We start from the raw sequence: 18414 nt of genomic DNA on the forward strand, positions 1-18414 counted from the left end.
TAAAATAACCCCCAGTGTTTTAAACTATGGAGAGCAAAACAGTCCCATCATAACCATCATTATCATATTTCCCAGCATGCCCTACTGCAGGTGGATGTTTTGGCATTGAGTGATTGATTAATCTAATGCTACACAGAGATGTTTCTACACTAATCCAATCAGCTAGTCAGATTTATTGCACCCGCCACTGAAATGGTTATTCCGGTTTAAATGGTTTGCATAGTGTTTTTAAGAGCTCTCCCAACCCTGAGAGACATTATGAATGCAGATGGAGGGTGAATAAAAATGTTAACTGTTGGATAGCCTAACTCTTGCTGGATTCCATTAGGAACTACACACAATTTATAAACCAGCATAATGTGACTTGCAAGCCTGGTTGAGCAGTAAACAAGAAGTTTCATACCACCACTGTGTTATGGTAAAACTAGGCCATCAACTAGGCCAATAAGTAAGGCCTTATGATATCATGTATGTCATCTATTGTCATAGTCTAAGTTAAATGGTAAGATTTGCTTAGGAACTCACTCATTTAAAGCTGCAGGCCATTTAAAGGAAATATTTCAGCAACCATGTCTCTGTCATTAACAAATACAGTCATGGGTGTTATCTCGAAAATGAACTCAAAAAGAAAAGGCAGGTAAATTTGCAAATTAGTCTTCACACAAAACAGTGCTAAAACAACATCCCAAAATGATTTACTGTAAAACTACAGGTGTTAATTTCTTCCACTGAGAAAGTGCACCAGGCTCAGCATTAAGCAAAGTGAGTCCTGTTAACGCTACATCAAGTGTTACGTTTTACACTGTAGGTGTTGCACATTACTCTACAGTAGAGCTATGCAAACACCACAATCAAATTCCTTTTGAACATTGTAAGAGTGAAATGGGGTACACTGCAACACAGACAGACAGACAGACAGACAGACAGACAGACAGACAGACAGACAGACAGACAGACAGACAGACAGACAGACAGACAGACAGACAGACAGACAGACAGACAGACAGACAGACAGACAGACAGACAGACAGACAGACAGACAGACAGACCGACAGACTGACAGACAGACAGACAGACAGACAGACAGACATAACGAGAACAAAGGCGAGAGAGATAGAGAGAGAACAAGAGCGAGTGAAGAGAAAGAGAAAGAAAGGCATAGTGAAACAAGGAAAACAAGAGAGAGAGAAAAGAAAGAGAGAATGAAAGAACAAGAGGACAAGAGAAGCAGATGGAGCTATAGACCTGAAATATCTTCTACATCCTAACCTGAAGTCAGATGTGATGGATACTCCCTATGTGTGGCCCAGATGTGATGGATACTCCCCATGTGTAGCCAGATGTGATGGATACTCCCTATGTGTGGCCCAGATGTGATGGATACTCCCTATGTGTAGCCAGATGTGATGGATGCTCCCTATGTGAGGTACAGATGTGATGGATACTCCCTATGTGTGGCCCAGATGTGATGGATGCTCCCTATGTGTGGCCCAGATGTGATGGATACTCCCTATGTGTGGCCCAGATGTGATGGATACTCCCTATGTGTGGCCCAGATGTGATGGATACTCCCTATGTGTGGTACAGATGTGATGGATACTCCCTATGTGTGGGCCAGATGTGATGGATACTCCCTATGTGTGGCCCAGATGTGATGGATACTCCCTATGTGTGGTACAGATGTGATGGATACTCCCTATGTGAGGTACAGATGTGATGGATGCTCCCTATGTGTTGTACAGATGTGATGGATGTTCCCTATTTGAGGTACAGGTGTGATGTATGGCTCCCAATGTGTGGTCCAGTTGGTGACGATCCCTCTCTTACATGCATAGGATGGAGCCGGGAAGAATAAATAGTGAGAAGGAGATGGGGAATTGGGATTGGGAGGATGGGGGAGAAAGAGAAATGGGCAGGATGGGGAGATAGTGAGATGGGGTGGATGGGGAGAAAGAGAAATGGGAGGGATGGGGAGATAGTGGTATGGGGTGGATGGGATAGATAAAGGGATGGGAGGGATGGGGAAATGGAGGGATGGGGAGATGGAGGGATGGGGTGGATGGGAGATGGAGGAATGGGGAGATAGGGTGGATGGGAGAGATAGAGGGAAGTGGAGGGATGGGGATATGGAGAGATGTGGAGATGGTTGGATGTGGTTGATGGGAGAGACAGAGGGATGGGAGGGATGGGGAGATGGAGGGATGGGGAGATGGAGAGTTGGGGAGATAGTGGGATGGGAGAGATAGAGGGATGGGAGGGATGGGGGTGTGGAGAGATGGGGAGATAGTGGGATTGGGTGGATGGGAGAGATAGAGGGATGGGGAGATAGATGGGTGGGGTTGAGGTGAGATAGAGGGATGGAGGAGATAGAGAGATATGTTGGGTGGGGGAGATAGAGAGATAGGAGGGATGGGGGAAATATATGGATTGGGAAATAGAAGGAAAGATGGAGATAGAGGGATTGGGTGGATGAGGAGATAGGATGGGGTTGATGGGAGATAGAGGGATGGAGGAGATAGAAAGATGGGTTGGATTGGGGATGGATGGATGGGGAGATGAAGATATGGGAGGGATGTGGGAAATAGAGGGATTGGGAAATAGAGGGAAAGGTGGATATAGAAGGACGGGGAGCTAGAGGGGTGGGGTGGATTGGGGAGCTAGAGGGATGGGGGAGATAGATGGATGGGGAGGAACGGGAGATAGAGGGATGGGGAAGAATGGGAGATACAGGGATGGGGTGGGTGGGGGAGAAAGACGGATGGGGTGAATGTGGTGATAGAGGGATGTGGAAATTGGGGAGATGGGTGGATGGGGAGGATGGGGAGATGGAGGGATGGGGTGGAAGGGGAGATAGATAGATGGGGTTGAGGTGAGATTGAGAGATAAGTTGGATATGGATGGGTGGATGGGGGAGATAGAGAGATGGGAGGGATGGGGGAAATAGAGGGATTGGGAAATAGAAGGAAATGTGGAGATAGAGGGATTGGGTGGATGAGGAGATAGGATGGGGTTGATGGGAGATAGAGGGATGGAGGAAATAGAAAGATGGGTTGGATTGGGGATGGATGGATGGGGAGATGAAGAGATGGGAAGGATATGGGAAATAGAGGGATTGGGAAATAGAGGGAAAGGTGGAGATAGAGGCATTGGTGGATGGGGAGATAGAAGGATGGGGAGCTAGATGGGTGGGGTGGATTGGGGAGCTAGAGGGATGGGGTTGAGGGGGAAGGTAGAGGGATTGGGAGGATGGGGAGATAGAGGGATAGGGTGGATGGGGAGATAGATATATGGGGGAAATAGAGGGATTAGAGGGATGGGGTAAATAGCTGGATGGGGTGGATTGGGTTGATAGAGGGATGGGGAGGATGGGGGAGATATAGGGGTGGAGTGGATTGGGAGATAGAGGGATATGGTGGATGGGGATATAGAGATATGGGGGAAATAGAGGGATTATCGGGATGGGGTTAAAAGATGAATGGGTTTGATTGGGGAGATAGAGGGATGGGGGAGATAGTGGGATGATGAGGATGGGGAGATATAGGAATGGGGTGGATGGGGGAGATAGAGGGAAGAGATGGATGGGTGAGACAGAGATTTGGGTGAGATAGAGGCATGTGTGGATGTGGGAGATAGAGTCATGGGGTTGATGGAGGGAGATGTAGGGCTGAGGTGGATAAGGGAGCTAGAGGGATGGGGTAGATAGAGGGATTGGGTGGATGAGGAGCTAGAGGGATGGGGAGCTAGAGGGACGGGGACATACCTGGTCGGGGTGGATGGGGAGATAGATGGAAGGGGAGGATGTTGGAACTAGAGAGATGTGGTCTATCTCTGCAGTAGATTGCAACTCCTCCCCCTTTGGCAGTTCTATCGTGATGGAAAATATTCAAGTTGGGGATGGAAATCTCAGAATTTTGGGTGGCCTTCCTAAGCCCGAATTCAGACACGACAAGGACTTCAGGGTTGGCGGTGTGTGCTAAAGCAGTGAGTAAAACAAACTTAGGGAGGAGGCTTCTGACGTTAACATGCATGGAACCAAGACCTGGGGATATACAGGGGCTGGGTTAACCTCCACATCACCCGAGGAACAGAGGAGGAGTAGGATGAGGGTATGGCCAAAGGCTATCAACATTAGTCGTCTAGTTCGTTGGGGACAGAGAATAAAAGCAGCAGATATCTGGGCGTGGCAGAATAGATTCAGGGCATAATGTACAGACAGGGATATGGTGGGGTGCGGGTACAGTGGAGATAAACCCAGGCATTTTGTGATGATTAGAGAGGTTGCATTTCTGGATGTACTAGTTATGCTGGGTGAGGTCAATGCATGTGTGGGAGGTGGGACAAAGGAGGTATCTGAGGCATGTTGAGTGAGACTAGGAGCTCCGCAGAAAACTAAAACAATGATAACTATCCTAAACAACAACATACAAGGAATATTGACATTTGAGTGAGACACAAAGTGAGGAACAAAGCAATCAGAGATGTTGATTGAGAGCTAGCTAATACAACAATGGGTAAAACAACAATAGCTAATCAGCTAAGACAACAATTCAACAACAGGTTGAATGGTGATGACTGGGCAGGGATGGTCAGTTAACTAGGTTCAAGGCTGGGGCCGACAGATAAACAAAAAATAAACTAAATGGACTACCGTGATTAATGAACAGTCCAGCAAACATCAGCTATGTAGCCAAGTCATCATAGGGTCCAGTGAACAGCAATAGATGAAACAGGGAAGCCGCCGGGTAGTCGTTCCTACCAAACGGGAGAGACATAGTTCAAAGTTAGCAGGCCGGGGCTAGTAGCAGCGTCTTTTCCGACATCCGGCAATGGCCGGTTGGGGGCATAGCGGATGGAGCTTCATGTCGACAAAAGTGTCCAAGCCAGTTGGCCAAAGAGGTATTGTGGTTGTAGAAATTTTGTTTCCTAGCCGGGAGATGCGCCTGGCTATCAGTGTGGATGAGGCGAGATAGAGGGATGGGGTGGATGGGGAGCTAGAGGCATGGGGAGGATGGGGATATAGAGAGATGTGGAGATAGAGGGATGGAGAGGATGTTGGAGATAGAAGGATGGGGATGATGGGGGAAATAGAGAGATTGGGCGGATTGGTAGATAGAGGGATGGGGAGGAAGTGGAGATACAGGAATGGGGTAGAAACGAGAGATAGCGGAATTGGGTAGAAGGGGATGATATAGGGATGGGGTAGAGGAGGAAGATAGAGGAATGGGGTAGAGGGGGAAGATATAGGGGTGGATGGGGGAGATAGAGCGATGGGGAGGTTTGGGATGGAATCGATGGGGGAGATGGAGGGACGGGTGGATGGGGGAGATAGAGGGATGGAAGGGATTTTGAGCTAGAGGGATGGGGCGCTAGAGGGATGGGGAGTATGGGGAAATAGAGGGATGGGGTGGAAGGGGAGATGGAGGGATGGGGAAGATGAATGAGATAGAGGGATGGGGAGGATGGGGGAAAGAGAGGGATTGGGTGAATTGGGAGATAGATGGATGGGGAAGATGGGGAAGATACAGCGATGGGGAAGAGGGGGAAGATAGAAGATAGTGTTGGGGTCTGCCTTTGGCAGTCTTTCTCAATAGCAAGGCTATGCTCATTGAGTATGTCCATAGTCAAATATTTCCTTAATTTTGATTCAGTCACAGTGGTCAGGTATTCTGTCACTGTGTACTCTCTGTTTAGGGACAAATAGCATTCTGGTTTTCAAAGAGAAAAACTGTTGTGTGCCTTAGCAGCGATTCCCTTCCTCCTCTTTCGACAGGCTTTCTAGTTTGCTCTGTTCTTATGTAAATTATTTCCAATGTGTCAAATCAACATACAACCTTACTGTCACGTTCTGACCATAGCTATTTTGTGTTTTCTTTTTTTAGTGTTAGTCAGGACGTGAGCTGAGTGGGCATTCTATGTTGTATGTCTAGTTTGTCTATTTCTATGTTTGGCCTGATATGGTTCTCAATCAGAGGCAGGTGTTAGTCATTGTTTCTGATTGGGAACCATATTTAGGTAGCCTGTTTTGTGGGTGGTTGTCTTCTGTCTTTGTGTCTATGCACCAGATAGGACTGTTTCGCTTTCCCCCCCACCACCATTTTGTATTTTGTAGTGTTCACGTTTATTGTCCTTATTAAACATGTTGAACACTAACCACGCTGCATTTTGGTCCTCCTCTCCTTCAACGGAAGAAAACCGTTACACTTACAGTGAAAAGCTTACACACAAGCCTTTAACCAACAATGCTTTAAGAAGTTTTAAGAAAAAACAAGTGTTATTAAGTTAAAAAAAAATATTTAAACAACAATAGCAATTAAATAACAATAGCGAGGCTATGTGCAAGGGCACTGTTTAGTCGAGTTAATTGAGGTGATAAGTACATGTAGGTTGAGTTAAAGTTACTATGCATAGATAATAAACAGAGAGAAGCAGCAGTGTAAAAGCGGGGTCCGGGTAGTCATTTGATTATCTCTTCAGGAGTCTTATGGCTTGGGGGTAGAAGCTGTTAAGAAGCCATTTGGACCTAGACTTGGCACTATGGTACCACTGCTCGTGCAGTAGCAGAGAGAACAGTTTATGACTAGGGTCGCTGGAGTCTTTGACCATGTTTAGGGCCTTCCTCTGATACCGCCTGGTATATAAGTCCTGGATGGCAGGAAGCTTGGCCCCAGTGATGTACTGGGCCGTTCACACTACCCTCTGTAGCACCTTACAGTCAGATTCCAAGCAGTTGCCATACCAGGCGATGCAAACAGTCACGATGCTCTCAATGGTGTAGCCGGGGACCCATGTCAAATGTTGAGGGGGGAAATGTGCTGTCGTGCCCTCTTCACGACACACTAGCCTCTGTAGTCCCTTGTGGTTGGAGTCCCGAGCAGTTGCCATACCACATAGTGATGAAACCACAGGATGCTCTCGATGGTGCAGTTGTAGAACCTTTTGAGGATCTGAGGACTCATGCTGGATCTTTTCAGTCTTCTGAGTAATGATATTTTTGTTTTATCATGATTTGGATTAATTGTGTTGCTGTCCTGGGGCTCTGTAGGGTCTGTTTATGTTTGTGAACAGAGCCCCAGGACCATTTAACCCTTATTTGTACCAGGTAAGTTGAATGAGAACACTTTCCCATTTACAGAAACAACTTGGGGAATATTTAAAGGGGAGAGGAGTGGAATGAATGAGCCAATTGGAAGCTGGGGATGATTAGGTGGGCAGATTGGCCCTCATTAACAGCCTTTCTCTTACAATAAGCACCATGGGATCTTTAGTGACCACAGAGTCAGGACACCTGCTTAACATCCCATCTGAAAGACAGCACCCTACACAGGGCAATGTCCCCAATCATTACCATGGGGATTGGGATATTTAGACCAGAGGAAAGGGAGTCTCCTACTGGGCCTCCAACATCATCTGGACTCCCATCCAGGGACCAACCCTGCTTAGCTTAAGAAGCAAGTCAGCAGTGGGATGCAGGGTGGTATGCTGCTGGCATCAAAAATATCCAGCTTGTTTAGAGGACTCATCCCTAGGTTAACTACTCTGTAGGTGATGGCTTTGTTTTGGAAGGTATGAGAATCGCATTAGGTGGTTATAGAATTGAACGGCTCTTTTCTGGATTTTAATAATTAGCGGGTATCGGCCTATTTCTGCTCTGCATGCATTATTTGGTATTTTACGTTGTACACACAGGATATTTTTGTCGAATTCTGCATGCAGAGTCTCAATTTGGTGTTTGTCCCATTTAGTGAATTCTTGATCGGTGAGAGGAACCCAGACCTCACAAACATAAAGGGCAATGGAATCTATAGCTGATTCAAGTATTTGTAGCCAGATCCTAATTGGTATGTCAAATTTGATGTTCCTTTTGATGGCATTGCCTTGTCTCTCAGATCGTTCACAGCTATGTGGCAGTTACCAGTGGTGCTGTTGTTTAGGCCGAGGTATGTATAATTTTCTGAGAGCTCTAGGGAAACGGTGTCTATATCGAATTTGTATTCGTGGTCCAGGCAACTGGACCTTTTTTTGAAAACCCATTATTTTCGTCTTACTGAGATTTACTGTCAGGGCACAGAATCTGTGCAGAAGATCTAGGTGCTGCTGTAGGCCCTCCTTGGTTGGTGACAGAAGCACCATATCATCAGTAAACAGTAGACATTTGACTTCAGATTCTATTAGGGTGAGGCCAGGTGCTGCAGACTTCTCTAGTGCCCTCACCAATTCGTCAATATATATGTTGAAGAGGGTGGGGCTTAAACTGCAACCCTGTCTTATGCCACGGTCCTGTGGGAAGAAATGTGTGTGTGTGTTTTGCCAATTTAAACCACACCCTTGTTGTTTGTGTACATGGACTTTATAATGTCGTATATTTTTCCCCGAACACCACTTTCCATCAATTTGTATAGCATACCCTGATGCCAAATTGAGTCTAAAGTTTTTTTTTTAAATAAACAAGTCATGAGAAAACTTTGCCTTTGTTTTGGTCTGTTTCTTTGTCAGTTAGGGTGTGCAAGGTGAAATTGTGGTCTGTTGTACAATAATTTGGTAAATGGCCAATTTGACATTTGCTCAGTACATTGTTTTTGCTGAGGAAATGTATGAGTCTGCTGTTAATGATAATGCAGAGGATTTTCCCAAAGTTGCTGTTCATGCATATCCCCCCGTAATTATTAGGGCCAATTTTCTCTCAACTTTTGTGGATTTGGGTGATCAGTCCTGGGTTCCAAATATTGGGGAGGATGCCAGAGCTGATGATGATATTAAAGAGTTTAAGTATAGCCAATTGGAATTGTGGTCTGGATATTATACCATTTAATTTAAGATACCATCAACCCCACAGGCCTTTTTGGGTTGGAAGGATTGTATTCTGTCATGTAGTTCAGTCAATGTAATTGGAGAATCCAGTTGGTTCTGGTAGTCTTAAATTGTTCATCATAAGACTGTTTTTTTATCATTTAGAGTTGAAGTCGGAAGTTTACATTTGTTTATGTTGGAGTGATTAAAACTTGTTTTTCTACCACTCCACAAATTCCTTGTTAACAAACTATAGTTTTTGCAAGTCGGTTAGTACATCTACTTCGTGCAAGACACAAGTCATTTTTCCAACAATTGTTTACAGACAGATTATTTCACTTATCATTCACTGTATCACAATTCCAGTGGGTCAGAAGTTTACATACATTAAGTTGACTGTGCCTTTAAACAGCTTGGAAAATTCCAGAAAATTATAATATGGCTTTAGAAGCTTCTTATAGGCTAATTGATAATTTGAGACAATTGGAGTGTACCTGTGGATGTATTTCAAGACCTACCTTCAAACTCAGTGCCTCTTTGCTTGACATCATGGGAAAATCAAAAGAAATCAGCCAAGTCTCGTTCATCCATGGGAGCAATTTCCAAATGCCTGAGAGTACCATGTTCATCTGTACAAACAATAGTACGCAAGTATAAACACTATGGGACAACGCAACCGACATACCACTCAGGAAGTAGACGCATTCTGTCTCCTAGAGATGAACGTACTTTGGTGCATAAAGTGCAAATTAATCTAAGAACAACAGCAAAGGACCTTGTGAAGATGTTGGAGGAAACAGGTACAAAAGTATCTATATCCACAGTAAAACTATGCGGACATAACCTGAAAGGCCGCTCAGCAAGGAAGACGGCACTGCTCCAAAACCGCCATAAAAATGACCATCAATAATGACCATCATTTTGTTGGGAGTAAAAAGGGGGATGCTTGCAAGCCGAATAACACCATCCCAACCGTGAAGCACGGGGTGGCAGCATCATGTTGGGTGGGTGCTTTGCTGCAGGAGGGACTGGTGCACTTCACAAAATAGATGGCTTCATGAGGCAGGAAAATTACGTGGATATATTGAAGCAACATCTCAAGACATCAGTCAGGAAGTTAAATCTTTGTCGCAAATGGGTCTTCCAAATGGACAATGACCCCAAGCATACTTCCAAAGTTGTGGCAAAAAGGCTTAAGGACAACAAAGTCAAGGTATTGGAATGGCCATCACAAAGCCCTGACCTCAATCCTATAGAACATTTGTGGGCAGAACTGAAAATGCGTGTGCGAGCAAGGAGGGCAACAAACTTGACTCAGTTACACCAGCTCTGTCAGGAGGAATGGGACAAAATTACCCAACCTATTCTGGGAAGCTTATGGAAGGCCACCCGAAACAATTGACCCAACTTAAACAATTTTAATGCAATTCTACCAAATACTAATTCAGTGTCTGTAAACTTCTGACGCACTGGGAATGTGATGAAAGAAATAAAAGCTGAAATAAATAATTCTCTATAGTATTATTCTGACATTTCACATTCTTAAAATAAAGTGGTGATCCTAACTGACCTAAGATAGGGAATTTTTACTAGGATTAAATTGTGAATAACTGAGTTTAAATGTATTTGGCTAAGGTGTATTTAAACTTGTGACTTCAATTGTATATGTTTTTGCTGTTTGTTTTATGTTATAGAGCATAAAAGATTGGAGAAGTGGTCTATCCTTACATCTTAGTTTTGGATTGATAACTAGTCATATTGTTGTTTGTTTAGAGTTTTCCAATTTTCCCAGTTGTTAGATTGTATGTAATCTTCAATTACATTGAGCTGATTTCTGACGTGCTCTTTCCCCCCCTCTCTCTCTCTCTCTCTCTTTCTTTCTTTCTTTCTGTCTCAGCATGTGATTGATGGTGTAGAGGGAAGGAACCGTCGTATTGATGAAGCAGCCTTTATTTACTCACCTAGCCGCCATGATGACTGCAGCCAGCACTGAAGAATGGGCCCAGAGAGAAAGGGATGAGTAGAGAGGAAGTGAATTGAAGGGAGAGAGATAGGGATGAGGAGAGAGAGAAATAATGGAGGAAAAAGGGAGAGGGGTAGAGAGCAGAGAGGTAGAGAATAGAGAGGGTGAAGAATACATAAGACCAAGAAGAAGAGAAAATGGAGAACAAGAGAAATTGATAAATATATAAACAGAGGGAGAGAGGGATTCATGGAAAGAGAAAGGTAAATGAAGAGAGGATGAGAGAAATAACGAGAAAGAGAGAGGGATGGAAGGGGGAGGGGAGAATGTAAGCTCCTAGGAACATTATCATAATTGTCACATTTGATCAGCAAGGACCTCTAGTTAAGTTCATGGACGACTGCCTCTCCCCAACATCCCTACCCCTGGATTCTGCATAGATGTTTTATACACACAGACAAACACACATACACATACAGAGCACAGACACACACAAAGGAGACAGCATTCAAGTCTTGCAGGGCAAGGATGTATTATTTAAAAACTAGATTCCACCTTAAACTTCCCCAAAGCATAGCTTTGTTGTCTATTTTAATTGAAACAGTGAAGAGGACCAGATTACAAATGGAGGGGGGGTTGAAGGGTAAAGAGACTGAGAAAGAGAGCAGAGAGGGAGGCCCAATGAAAATGAAAAGAGAGGCAGCGTGGAAAGAGAGAGATGGGGATTGAGAGGGGGAAAAGATAGCAAGAGAGAAAAGGAGGGCATAAACATTAATCAATGTGGATCTCCTGCTAAGTTCATGGACTGTTGCTGCCGCACTTCTAGACAATGAATAAATAGTACTTTCAGAGTTGTTTGAGTTCGTATAGTTGTTAGTCTAGTTAGTGATGTTAGTGTTTTTAGTGTTGGACTTGTTAGTGTTATTAGAATTGGTCCTGTTAGTGTTATTGGTGTTGGTCTTGTTTGTGTTTTCAGTCTTGGTCTTGTTAGAATTGTTAGTGTTGTTATTGTTGTTAGTGTTATTTGTGTTGTTATTGTTTTTATTGTTGATATTGTTGATAGTGTTGTTAGAGATGTTAGTGTCGTTATTGTTGTTAGTATTGATAGTTTTGTTTGCATTGTTAGTGTTGCTATTGTTGTTATTGTTGTAAGTGTTGTTAATGTTGTTAGTGTTGTTATTGTTGTTCGTGTTGTTCGTGTTGTTCGAGTTCATAGTGTTGTTAGTGTTGTTATTTTTGCTATTGTTGATCATGTTGTCAGAGTTGTTTGTGTGGTTCGAGTTGTTAGTGTTGGTAGTGTTGTTATTATTGTTAGTGTTGTTAGTGTTGCTAGTGTTGTTAGAGGGACTGCAGGGTAGCCTAGTGGTTAGAGCGTTGGACTAGTAACTGGAAGGTTGCAAATCTGTCGTTCTGCCCCTGAACAGGCAGTTAACTGTTGTTGTTAGAATTGTTAGAGTTGATAGTGTTTTTAGAGTTGTTAGTTATTTTTAGTAATGTTAGTGTTGTTTGTGTTTTTGTTCTTGTTAGTCATGTTAGAGTTGTTAGTGTTGTTAGTGTTGTTATTGTTGTTGGTGTTGTTAAAGTTGTTAGAGTTCATAGTGTTGTTACTGTTGTTAGTGTTGTAGGTGTTGTTAGATTTGTTAGTGTTGTTTTTGTATTTGGTGATTTTAGTGTTGTTATTTTTATAAGTGTTAGAGTTGTTAGTGATGTAAGTGTTAGTGTTGTTGGAGTTGTTAGTGTTTTTAGTGTTGTTATTTTTATAAGTGTTAGAGTTGTTAGTGATGTAAGTGTTAATGTTGTTAGATTTGTTAGTGTTGTTTTTGTATTTGGTGATTTTAGTGTTGTTATTTTTATAAGTGTTAGAGTTGTTAGTGATGTAAGTGTTAGTGTTGTTAGATTTGTTAGTGTCGTTAGTGTTGTTGGAGTTGTTAGTGTTTTTAGTGTTGTTGGAGTTGTTAGTGTTTTTAGTGTTGTTGGAGTTGTTAGTGTCGTTAGTGTTGTTGGAGTTGTTAGTGTTTTTAGTGTTGTTGGAGTTGTTAGTGTTTTTAGTGTTGTTGGAGTTGTTAGTGTCGTTAGTGTTGTTGGAGTTGTTAGTGTTTTTAGTGTTGTTGGAGTTGTTAGTGTTTTTAGTGTTGTTGGAGTTGTTAGTGTCGTTAGTGTTGTTGGAGTTGTTAGTGTTTTTAGTGTTGTTGGAGTTGTTAGTGTTTTTAGTGTTGTTGGAGTTGTTAGTGTCGTTAGTGTTGTTGGAGTTGTTAGTGTTTTTAGTGTTGTTGGAGTTGTTAGTGTCGTTAGTGTTGTTGGAGTTGTTAGTGTTTTTAGTGTTGTCCCCAACAAGAAGAACAAAACATTAAGATGGCGAGAAACGTTCAGTGAAAAGCGCTGTGGCGTTCTGTGCTCAGGCTACAATGAATGGTGTCCTGTGAAAATTCTAAAACAATAGTTCAACATGTACTCACATGTATATTCTAAAGATTATACAGTGCCTTGCGAAAGTATTCGGCCCCCTTGAACTTTGCGACCTTTTGCCACATTTCAGGCTTCAAACATAAAGATATAAAACTGTATTTTTTTGTGAAGAATCAACAACAAGTGGGACACAATCATGAAGTGGAACGACATTTATTGGATATTTCAAACTTTTTTAACAAATCAAAAACTGAAAAATTGGGCGTGCAAAATTATTCAGCCCCTTTACTTTCAGTGCAGCAAACTCTCTCCAGAAGTTCAGTGAGGATCTCTGAATGATCCAATGTTGACCTAAATGACTAATGATGATAAATACAATCCACCTGTGTGTAATCAAGTCTCCGTATAAATGCACCTGCACTGTGATAGTCTCAGAGGTCCGTTTGAAAGGGCAGAGAGCATCATGAAGAACAAGGAACACAGCAGGCAGGTCCGAGATACTGTTGTGAAGAAGTTTAAAGCCGGATTTGGATACAAAAAGATTTCCCAAGCTTTAAACATCCCAAGGAGCACTGTGCAAGCGATAATATTGAAATGGAAGGAGTATCAGACCACTGCAAATCTACCAAGACCTGGCCGTCCCTCTAAACTTTCAGCTCATACAAGGAGAAGACTGATCAGAGATGCAGCCAAGAGGCCCATGATCACTCTGGATGAACTGCAGAGATCTACAGCTGAGGTGGGAGACTCTGTCCATAGGACAACAATCAGTCGTATATTGCACAAATCTGGCCTTTATTGAAGAGTGGCAAGAAGAAAGCCATTTCTTAAAGATATCCATAAAAAGTGTTGTTTAAAGTTTGCCACCAGCCACCTGGGAGACACACCAAACATGTGGAAGAAGGTGCTCTGGTCAGATGAAACCAAAATTGAACTTTTTGGCAACAATGCAAAATGTTATGTTTGGCGTAAAAGCAACACAGCTGAACACACCATCCCCACTGTCAAACATGGTGGTGGCAGCATCATGGTTTGGGCCTGCTTTTCTTCAGCGGGGACAGGGAAGATGGTTAAAATTGATGGGAAGATGAATGGAGCCAAATACAGGACCATTCTGGAAGAAAACCTGATGGAGTCTGCAAAAGACCTGAGACTGGGACGGAGATTTGTCTTCCAACAAGACAATGATCCAAAACATAAAGCAAAATCTACAATGGAATGGTTCAAAAATAAACATATCCAGGTGTTAGAATGGCCAAGTCAAAGTCCAGACCTGAATCCAATCGAGAATCTGTGGAAAGAACTGAAAACTGCTGTTCACAAATGCTCTCCATCCAACCTCACTGAGCTCGAGCTGTTTTGCAAGGAGGAATGGGAAAGAATTTCAGTCTCTCGATGTGCAAAACTGATAGAGACATACCCCAAGCGACTTACAGCTGTAATCGCAGCAAAAGGTGGCGCTACAAAGTATTAACTTAAGGGGGCTGAATAATTTTGCACGCCCAAAGTTTCAGTTTTTTATTTGTTAGAAAAGTTTGAAATATCCAATAAATGTCGTTCCACTTCATGATTGTGTCCCACTTGTTGTTGATTCTTCACAAAAAAAATACAGTTTTATATCTTTATGTTTGAAGCCTGAAATGTGGCAAAAGGTCGCAAAGTTCAAGGGGGCCGAATACTTTCGCAAGGCACTGTAAAAAGTACCCGTCTAAAGTTTTAGAGGTGCTAAACAAAAAAAGAGCATCTGAAAATATGGGAAACATGTTTTGAAGTTCCACTCGCCAGCTTCACAACTAACCCTGTCCTATTATTGCCTGCTGCCTCAAAAAGTGAGTGAATCAAACAAGCTATTGTTCAATAGCCAATTAGGACCTGGTAAATTAATGTACGGATATAGAGGTGGGAGTAGAACACCGTGGCAGAACTTTTAAATTACAGAGAATAAAGATAAAATTACTGGGCTGCTGATTAATGGAAACAGCCCAGTTTTAGAGCAGTTTTTATCATTTTAATTAATCTTTAAGGACTGAGATTTCACCTAGAACTCAGCATTGCTGCATGTATTCACATCATGTTCCCCTTAGGATTTAGCCACTATAAAACCCCTTCTACTCCAGATGTGGGCCAACGGTCACATTAGCCCATTAACTTGTGTTGTGAGGTTTACATACAGTGCTGAATGGACAACATAAAGCTTGACCTAGCTTTGCACTGGATCATGTCACAAAGGAAGACTGATAGATACTGTACAGCATTGGAGGCTGGTGGCATGTGCTATAGGAGGAAGGGCTCATTGTAATGCCTGGAATGGAATTAAAGGAACACAGTCAAAGATGGTTTCCATATGTTTTATGTGTTTGATACGGTTCCATTAATTCCATTCCAGCCATTACAATGAGCAGCTCCTCCTATAGCTCCACCCACCGGCCTCCACTGCTGTACAGATATTTAGATAGACAGACCAAATTCCCACGTGGGATAATTGAATAGCCCTCATAATTATCCTAGGCACATGGGGTTAGTGTCCCGTTCTTCTGTCATCACAGAGCTCTCCATGGTGCTGAAATAAGATATAGAAACCCTGTGTGTGTCTGTGTGTGTGTGTCTGAGTGAGTGTGTGTGAGTTTGTGTGTATGTGTCTGTGTGGTGTGTGTGTCTCATTAATGTCGAGGCACATGGGAACTCCCTATCCCATTCAGATAGCCAAGGAGCTCACCATGGTCCTGAAATAGCCTATAGGGATAATAACCTCATAGGGCCCCAGATCAATTGTAGCATTTGTTTACCCCCTCCTATCATTCTGTATTTCAACTCACCCTTCCTTAGTGCTTCCTTCTCTCTTTGCTTCCTTTTTTATCTATTCCTCTGGTCAGGTCCTCTGCCAGTCTTTGGAAATCAGGATATTGTAAATCAGGTTGTTGGAAATCAGGATATTGGAAATCAGGATGTTGGATATCATGATCCCACGGTCGTATTGTGCGTACTAAGAGCAGGGTCATTGTTTCGTTGACGTTCCATCTGTAAATGTACTCTACTATGCGTTATTGTGGGGGCACCTGCCAACGTTTACATGATTCAGCCGAGTGGAAACATTTGTTTTCTCAACAATAAGATTACTCAGTCTCTGCCAAGACGGTTGTACAACATGACGCGATTCCAATGACATGCTTCACTCTGTCTTTCTGCCGATGTTGTAGACTGCTATGCACAGTATGTCTGGCTGGCAAGGTAGACGGATATTTTGTGTTGTAAGTGTGTCTAGCTCCAGAATGCAGTGGGAATAATACTGTCTTGAAGGACAATGCACATAATTTATCATCAAGAATGGTACAGCGCCTTTTTGGATTAGACTGTGGTGCTTTCAGAATGTTTTTTTTTTTTTTATAATGTCCAGTACAAGTTAACAGACTAATCAACTGTCAGTGGATTTGTTTTCCGGAAAAGGCAGAAAAATGTTACAACCTTGTCTAATTTATACAATAATCATTTGATCATGTGATTTTGGTCATGGACACACAAAAGCTGTCTTCAACTCAAAGTTTTGCGACAAGGACATACTAACAGAATTCAACTATTTAATTAAAGTAATACACATATTTCTACATCCAAATCAATTCACAGCACCATCAACATTTTACTTATTAAAACCACCATTGTAAGAACCAGCCCCACCCCTGTCCTCCCTAGAGTTTCTTTTTGTTTTCATTTAAATATGGAGGAAGTGCCATTACATTTCATCATTATTTCACAAGGGTACTATAACTGTCATCTCACCACCGGTATTAACTCTCCTTCTCTGACTCCTGATGCTTCAGCAAGTCCTTAAAGGGGCAATCTTGGATTGGTACATCCATTTTTGGACTTTTAAATGAGTCATATATAATTTATGAATGCTTCATGACATTAGCATCAACTGTCTAACCCCCATTTGAACTTGTTTGACTCAAACATTATTAAAACTATCATTTTTGATAGACGGATGGTAAATCCTTGCATCCATATATTGTAGCTCTGTGCATGAATTTGAGAGAGGTTGCAGTTATCCGGCCCCATTCCTCAGCTGTTTAACACATTTATAGCACTTTGCTGTTGTTTAAATCCAAGATTGGGCCTTTGAACAGTGTCTCCTCACTTTAACTGAACAAACCACTGTACCTCCTCTACGGTATGAATAGCCAACGCTTTCCCAGTCCCCGAGCATTGCAGCTCGCGAGCTGTGAGCTGCAAATGCAGTCATAAAATATTCAACAACAATGAGCAAAATCAAGCCCAAGTCTGGATATATATATAAATGCATGTTTTATTTTGGGGGAGCTGGATTGCTCAGACTGCTGAGTTGAAAGGAAATTGTTCAGGGAAATTAAATTATTTTTCACCTTCGGTCAAATATGGTGAAGCTTATGAAAAATCTCTAAAATGGGGAGGCTTATGTAATATCTCTATAATGGGGAACAGTATATATAATATTGCTAGAATGGGGAAGCTTAGGTAGTGCCTCTAAATCGGGAAGCTTATGTAAAATATCTAGAATGGGGAAGCTTAGGTAGTGCCTCTAAATCGGGAAGCTTATGTAAAATATCTAGAATGGGGAAGCTTAGGTAGTGCCTCTAAATCGGGAAGCTTATGTAAAATACTACAATGGGGAAGCTTATGTAATATCTCTCAAATGGGGAACCTTATGTAATCTCTCTAGAATGGGGAAGAATATGTATTATCTCTAGAATGGGGAAGCTTATGTAATCTCTCTAGAATGGGGAAGTTTATGTAATCTCTCTAAAATGGGGAAGTTTATGTAATATCTCTAGAACGGGTAAGTGTATGTAATATCTCTGGAATGGGGGAGTTTATATTAACTCTCTAAAAGTCTATGTAATATCTCTAGAATGGGGAAGCGTATATGTAATATCTCTAGAATGGGGAAGCTTATGTAATATCTCTAGAATGGGTGATCTTAAGATACATCTTTTGAATGGGGAAGCGTATGTATTATCCCTAGAATGGGGAAGTTTATGTAATCTCTCTAGAATGGGGAAGCTAATGTAATCTCTTTAAAATAGGGACAGTATATATAATATTGCTAGAATGGGGAAGCTTAGGTAGTGCCTCTAAATCGGGAAGCTTATGTAAAATATCTAGAATGGGGAAGCTTAGGTAGTGCCTCTAAATCGGGAAGCTTATGTAAAATATCTAGAATGGGGAAGCTTAGGTAGTGCCTCTAAATCGGGAAGCTTATGTAAAATACTACAATGGGGAAGCTT

Source organism: Oncorhynchus mykiss, chromosome 32, assembly GCF_013265735.2.
Source record: "Oncorhynchus mykiss isolate Arlee chromosome 32, USDA_OmykA_1.1, whole genome shotgun sequence".
NCBI classification, from domain to species: domain Eukaryota; kingdom Metazoa; phylum Chordata; class Actinopteri; order Salmoniformes; family Salmonidae; genus Oncorhynchus; species Oncorhynchus mykiss.